Source organism: Somniosus microcephalus, chromosome 8 (assembly GCF_052327205.1).
Source record: "Somniosus microcephalus isolate GS21.2 chromosome 8, FLI_Smic_1.0, whole genome shotgun sequence".
Classification (NCBI taxonomy): domain Eukaryota; kingdom Metazoa; phylum Chordata; class Chondrichthyes; order Squaliformes; family Somniosidae; genus Somniosus; species Somniosus microcephalus.
Genome location: NC_140994.1, coordinates 198,875,701 through 198,882,901, shown reverse-complemented (window position 1 = coordinate 198,882,901; position 7,201 = coordinate 198,875,701). Strand labels below are relative to the sequence as shown.

Here is a 7,201-nt window from a genome sequence, read left to right as displayed (position 1 = left end):
CCCCCTCTCTCTCCCTCCTTCCCCCCCTCTCTCTCTCTCTCTCTCTCACACACACAGAAACCCCACAGTGCAGATAGAGGCCATTTCGGGCCCATCGAGCCTGCACCGACACATATCCCACCCTATCCCTGTAACCCCACCTATTACTAAGGGTCAATTTAGCATAGCCAATCAACCTAACCCGCACATCTTTGGACTGTGGGAGGAAACCGGAGCACCCGGAGAAAACCCACGCAAACACAGGGGAGAATGTCTGTGTGGAGTTTGCACAGTCGCCCGAGGCCGGATTCGAACCCGGGTCTCTGGCGCTGTGAGGCAACAGTGCTAACCACTATGCCTCCTTCCCCCTCTCTCTCTCGCTCTCTCTCCTTCCCCCCCCCTCTCTCGCTCCTTCCCCCTCTCTCTCCTTCCCCCCCCTCCCTCTCCCTCTCCTTCCCCCCTCCCTCCCCCCCTCTCCCTCGCTCTCTCTCCTTCCCCCCCCTCTCTCTCTCCTTCCCCCCTCTCTCTCCTTCCCCCCTCTCTCTCTCTCTCCTTCCCCCCTCCCTCTCTCCTTCCCCCCCTCTCCTTCCCCCCCCTCATCCTTCCCCCCCTCTCCTTCCCCCCCCTCTCCCTCCCCCCCTTTCTTGCCCCCCCTCCCTTCTTCCCACCCCCCCTCTCCCTTCCCCCCCCTTCCTTTCCTCCCTCCCCCCCCCTTCCTTTCCTCCCTCCCCCCCTCCTTCCTTCCCCCTCCCCCTCCCCCCCCTTTCTTTCCTCCTTCCCCCACCTTCCTTTCCTCCCTCCCCCCCCTTCCTTCCCCTCTCCCCTCTCCCTCCCCCCTCTCCTCTCCCTCCCCTCTCCCTCCCCCCTCCCCTCTCCTTCCCCCACTCCCCTCCTCCTTCCCCCCCTCCCCTCTCCTTCCCCTCTCCTCCCCCCTCCCCTCCTTCCCCCTCCCCTCTCCTTCCCCCTCCCCCTTCCCTCCTCCTTCCCCCTCCCCCTTCTCCCTCCCCTCTCCTTCCCCCCCTCCCCTCTCCTTCCCCTCTCCCTCTCCTTCCCCCCTTCCCCTCTCCTTCCCCCCTTCCCCTCTCCTTCCCCTCTCCTCCCCCCTCCCCTCCTTCCCCCTCCCCCTTCTCCCCTCCCCCTTCTCCCTCCTCCTTCCCCCTCCTCCCCCCTCCTCCTTCCTTCCCCCCCTCCCCCCTCCCCCTTCTCCTTCCCCCCTCCCCCCTCCCCCTTCTCCTTCCCCCCTCCCCCCTCCCCTTCTCCCTCCCCCTTCCCCCCTTCCCCCTCCCCCTTCTCCCTCCCCCTTCCCCCCTTCCCCCTCCCCCTCTCCTTCTCTCTCCCCCCTCTCCTTCTCTCTCCCCCTCCCCTTCCCCCTCCCCCTCCCCCTCTTGGATGAATTAGCTGCGCAAATAGAGGTAAACGAATATGATTTGATTGGGATTACAGAAAACATGGCTCCAGGGTGGCCAAGGCTGGGAACTCAACATCCAGGGGTATTCAATATTTAGGAAGGATAGGCAAAAAAGAAAGGGAGGTGGGGTAGCATTACTGGTTAAAGAAGGGATTAACACAATTGAAAGGAAGGATATTAACTCTGATGATGCGGAATCTGTATGGGTAGAACTGAGATATCAGAAAACGTTAGTGGGGAGTGGTATATAGACCTCCAAACAGTAATACGGAGGTTGGGGATGGCATTAAAAGGGAAATTAGAGAAGCATGCAGTAAGGGCACAGCAGTCATCATGGTGACTTTAATTTACATATAGATTGGGCTAACCAAATTAGTAAAAATACTGTGGAGGAGGAATTCCTAGAATGTTTACGGGATGGTTTTCTGGAACAATATGTCAAGGAACCAACCAGAGATCAGGCCATCTTAGACTGGGTATTATGTAATGAGAGAGGATTAATTAGCAATCTTGTTGTACGAGGCCGCTTGGGTCAGAGCGATCATAATATGATAGAATTCTTCATTAAGATGGAGAATGAAGTAGTTGACTCAGAGACTAGGGTCCTGAATTTAAATAAAGGAAACTACGATGGTACGAGGCGCGAATTGGGTAGGATTGATTGGGGGAATGTCACTCAAAGGGCTGACGGTGGATAGGCAATGGCAAACATTCAAAGACCGCATGGATGAACTACAGAAGTTGTTCATCCCAGTTTGGGATAAGAATAAAACAAAAAGGGTGACTCAACCGTGGCTAACAAGGGAAATTAGGGATAGCATAAGATCCAAGGAGAGGGCATATAAATTGGCCAGAAAAAGCAGTAACCCTGAGGATTGGGAGCAGTTTAGGATTCAACAAAGGAGGACAAAGGAATTAATTAAGAAGGGGAAAATAGAATATGAAAGTAAGCTTGCAGGGAACATGAAAACTGACTAAGAGCTTTTATAGATATGTGTGGAGAAAAAAGATTAGTGAAATCAAGTGTAGGTCACTTGCAGTCAGAAGCAGGGGAAGTTATAATGGGGAACAAAGAAATGGCAGACCAATTAAATGCATATTTTGGTTCTGTCTTCACAAAGGAGGACACAAATAACCTCCCAGAGATGTTGGAGAACATAGGGTCTGATGAGAGGGAGGAACTGAAAGAAATCAGTATTTGTAGGGGAAATGGTGTTAGGAAAATTGACGGGATTGAAGGCCGATAAATCCCCAGGGCCTGATAATCTACATCCTAGGGTACTTAAGGAGGTGGCCCTAGAAATAGTAAGATGCATTGCTGATCATCTTCCAAAATTCACTGGAATCTGGAACTGTACCCATGATTGGAGGGTAGCTAATGTTACCCCACTATTCAAAAAGGGTGGTAGAGAGAAAGCGGGGAATTACAGACCGGTAAGCCTGACATCGGTAGTGGGGAAAATGCTAGAGTCCATTATAAAGGATGTAATAGCTGAGCACTTGGAAAACAGTGACAGGGATCGGACAAAGTCAACATGGATTTACAAAAAGGTAAATCGTGCTTGACTAATCTACTGGAATTTTGAGGATGTAACTGGGAAAATAGATAAGGGAGAACCAGTAGATGTGGTGTATTTGGACTTTCAAAAGGCTTTCGATAAGGTCCCGCATAAGAGATTAGCGTGTAAAGTTAAGGCACATGGGATTGGGGGCAAGGTATTGACTTGGATAGAGAACTGGCTGGCGGACAGAAAGCAGAGAGTAGGAATTAACGGGTCTTTTTCCGAGTGCCAGGCAGTGACTAGTGGGGTACCGCAGGGATCGGTCCTTGGACCCCAGCTATTCACAATATATATTAATGATCTAGACAAGGGAACTAGATGTAATATCTCCAAGTTTGCAGACGACACAAAGCTGGGTGGGTGTGTGTGCTGCGAGGAGGATACCGAGAAACTCCAGGATGATTTGGACAGGTTGGGTGAATGGGCAGAAGCGTGGCAGATGCAATACAATGTGGATAAATGCGAGGTTATCCACTTTGGTGTCAAAAACAGAAAGGCAGACTATTATCTGAATGGCAATAGATTGGGAGAAGGGGAAGTGCAACGAGACCTGGGTGTCCTTGTGCACCAGTCACTGAAGGTAAGCATGCAGGTGCAGCAGGCGGTGACGAAGGAAAATGGTATGTTGGCCTTCATAGCGAAAGGGTTTGAGTACAGGAGCAAGGATGTCCTGCTGCAGTTGTACAGGGCCTTGGTGAGACCACACCTTGAGTACTGTGTGCAGTTTTGGTCGCCTTATCTGAGGAAGGATGTTCTTGCCATGGAAGGAGTTCAGCGAAGATTCACAAGGCTGATCCCTGGGGTGGCAGGAATGACGTATGAGGAGAGATTGGGTCGATTGGGATTATATTCGCTGGAGTTTAGAAGAATGAGAGGGGATCTCATCGAAACTTATAAAATTCTGACAGGTCTGGACAAACTAGATGCAGGTAGAATGTTCCCGACGGTCGGAGAGTCCAGAACCAGGGGTCATAGTCTAAGGATAAGGGGTAAGCCATTTAGGACAGAGATGAGGAAGAATTTCTTCACCCAGAGAGTGGTGAACCTGTGGAATTCTCTACCACAGAAGGCAGTTGAGGCCAAGTCTTTAAATATATTCAAGGAGTTAGATATATTTCTTAGAGCTAAAGGTATCAAGGGATATGGGGAGAAGGCAGGTAGGGGGTACTCACACACAGAATCACACAGAAACCCCACAGTGCAGATAGAGGCCATTTCGGCCCATCGAGCCTGCACCGACACATATCCCACCCGCTCCCCGTAACCCCTACACCAACACATATCCCACCCGATCCCCGTAACCCCACGTATTTAATCCCCCTAACACTAAGGGTCAATTTGTCATAGCCAATCAACCTAACCTGCACATCTTTGGACTGTGGGAGGAAACCGGAGCACCCGGAGGAAACCCACGCAAACACGGGGAGAATGTGCAAACTCCACACAGTCGCCCGAGACTGCGTTTGGATGATCAGCCATGATCTCATCAAATGGCCTACTCCTATCTTCTATGTTTCTATAAACATGGCAGAGGGTTCTTCAGTTCCCTCAGCAACGCCAGGTACTCCAGCTAAAGAGATACTAGTATTCTATATATTTATTTATATAATATAATGTGATACAGAATCATGACAACCAGGACGATCCTAGGTTTGATCCCCAGTTTGTGAAGAATTAGCTGGGTGACAGGACACAAATGGCCTCAGCAACCTTGGGCTAGCGACAGTAAACGTCAGCCAGAGTCCTTGCTACTAATCACTATCCAGTGTCTCCCCGCCACCCAACTTCCTGAAAAGATCAAATGCAGGTACTGGATGAAGCTCCCACAGTTAAGTAACCAGTTGACCATCGTCAGGTATATTGATGAGAAATGGCTACTTGGGTGAAGTGCTGGAAGATTAGTAATTCCAAAAGGAGCTCTATGTCAGCATGGTATTAACACCTTCAGCAGAGGTAGGGAAAGGATTAATCTACAATCACATATCTATATTTAACTTCCACAACGTTTTACACTTATGTTTCATATGTTGTTATAGTAACTTGTGCAAGATTTTGTAAAGGATTGTCTACCATTGCGTATTTTTATTAAGTACCTGTACTGTACTTAGAAGTGACATTCAGGAAATAAAATCACTTAACAGAATCTTTTGGTCTACAAAGTTAAATACAAATCCGTCCAAAACTAAATACAAACTCGCAAGAGCAGAATTGTGGAAAGGGAATAATAATCTTTACTCGTTTATAATAATAAGACATATATAAATGAGTGCATAATGGGACAAAACATAATTGCAGAAGATTATCCATCAGTAGAATAGTATTTTTATTCAGGAGGAAATGCGACATCTAGTTCCATAAAGTTGTGTACAAAACAAACCGTACGATCCAAATCTTCCTCTAAACATATTTGCGAGGTTATTATTACGATTCATTAGGTGCAGTGAAATCCGACAATCGCCTCTCAGGCGGTTAAGATGCCATATCCTGACCAGTCAGCCCAGCCGCAGACTGCATCGAAACTTCCTGAATTCAGCGCTCCTGAACGGCGAGAATGTCTACTAGCAGCTCCACTGAAAACATCTGAATGTCCTTCTAGAATGATCTACGACCAATCCCCTCCCCACCAAAAGAGAATCAAATGTACGGAACCGTGCTGATAAAAGTGAAGCTTGGCGCAGCAGCCGACCAAAAACTGGCCAGAACATTCTAGAGGCGTTCGTACCTGGGGTACACTAAAACAAACACGCAGTTGCGCCAAGACGCCCGTTACTGTACTATTTCTTGCAAAACAATATATTCTCAGCTGTTGTCGGTCGACTACAGCATTTTCCTTTTTAAGTACAAAGCATTTGTACATCGTTTCCTATAAGTAAAATGACACGGCGGGCACTAGTAAACAAGGCAATCGTCCTTGTTTTTTTAATTTAAAAAATCTAATTTTTATACTAAACTGGTTAATTTCCTGTTTTGTGTACGTATACGACGAGGTTTATATAGTGCATTAATTATAAGTGGGTTTAGTGAAGAAAACAGTCTCTCATTTTAAAAGTGCTAAAGTCGCGCCCAAGCCTCCCAACAATTCCCCGCAACAGCTCAGCCTCGGCCGCCTCTCAGAGCGGAGCGCGGCGCATGCGCAGCTGGCGCTGGCCCTGCAGCCGAGCGCGTGCTCAGTGCAGCCCCGTCGCTGGGACAACATTTCGCGGCTGCTCGAAGAAGTCGAACTCGGGCTGACTGCACACTTACCTGTCCGGGCCCAAACAACCGAGCTCGGCGCAGACCACCCCGGGCTCCTTTATTTCCAGCCGTCACGTCGGAAAATACTGCTGTAACTTGCTTACGCGGCACAACAGTCGCCCGGGATTGCTTTCTTTTTCTTTCGACTTTCTTTTTCCCCTTTCCCCACCGTATATTTTCTTCGCTAATGATCAAGACAACATCTGCGTCACCAACCGAATCTGCTACAGGAAGTTACATCACCTGATTGACTATACTAGCCATTGACAGACAAGCTGTGCCATTACGTCACTCTCAAACCAGCAGCTGCTGTCAGGCAGCGCGTTACTATAGAGCCGGGGATGGGAGTGGGAGTGGCAGCTCAACGCGTTCCGGGGTCAATATCGACCAGGAAAAACTCATTTCAACAAATACAGCACATATATATTCAATTTGCTATATATTCGACATAAACAGGAGCGCTAAACAATGTTTAATCCCGTATATTACGTAGTAAAATGCCAATTAAATATTTTTTGGGATATTAATACTGTAATTATGTAATGGTTCATTAATTACAATGAAAGTGTTAATATGTGCTGCAGTCAGAGTAGGTACCAATGCTGCAGTCAGAACTGGCACAGTAATGCAGTAGCGTGCTGGAATCAGTTTGCACTGTAATACTGCAGTACTGCAGTCAAAACTGGCACTGTAATGTTGCAGGGTGCTGGAATGAGAGCTGGTCCAAAAATACTACAAAATACAGCAGGCCATTAAGTGCCTTACCCAGTGGCAATTCTTTATTGTGAGGTTGTAGAGGCAGTGGGCTATTTGATAGTAGGGACCATCACAGCTGACACAAATCTTATCTTCAGACTTCCACACATATGGAATTACAGCACAGATTATGTACAAGAGCAGGAATCCCAGTTGACATTTTTCCCCATTCATAGCTCAGTGATACTGAGGTCAGTTGTAGCACCTGCATCACTACCCTGATGCAGGTGCTACAAGGTACAAGTTTACCTTGTTCATCTTC

General features: G+C 48.2%; 1 protein-coding gene across 6 annotated transcripts in view; it reads right to left on the bottom strand.

The window, feature by feature from the left end:
* Window positions 1-6,429, bottom strand: part of fam13b (family with sequence similarity 13 member B) — a 220,561-nt gene extending 214,132 nt beyond the window's left edge. For 4 of the 6 annotated variants that reach the window (XM_085995563.1, XM_085995566.1, XM_085995564.1 and 1 more), the window contains exon 1: window positions 6,193-6,429. The gene's annotated coding sequence lies outside the window, so the exon portion shown is untranslated. The remainder of the gene's footprint in view (window positions 1-6,192) is intronic. The other 2 variants (XM_085995565.1, XM_085995567.1) reach the window with 1 other exon arrangement.
* Between the last annotated feature and the right edge of the window lie 772 nt (window positions 6,430-7,201).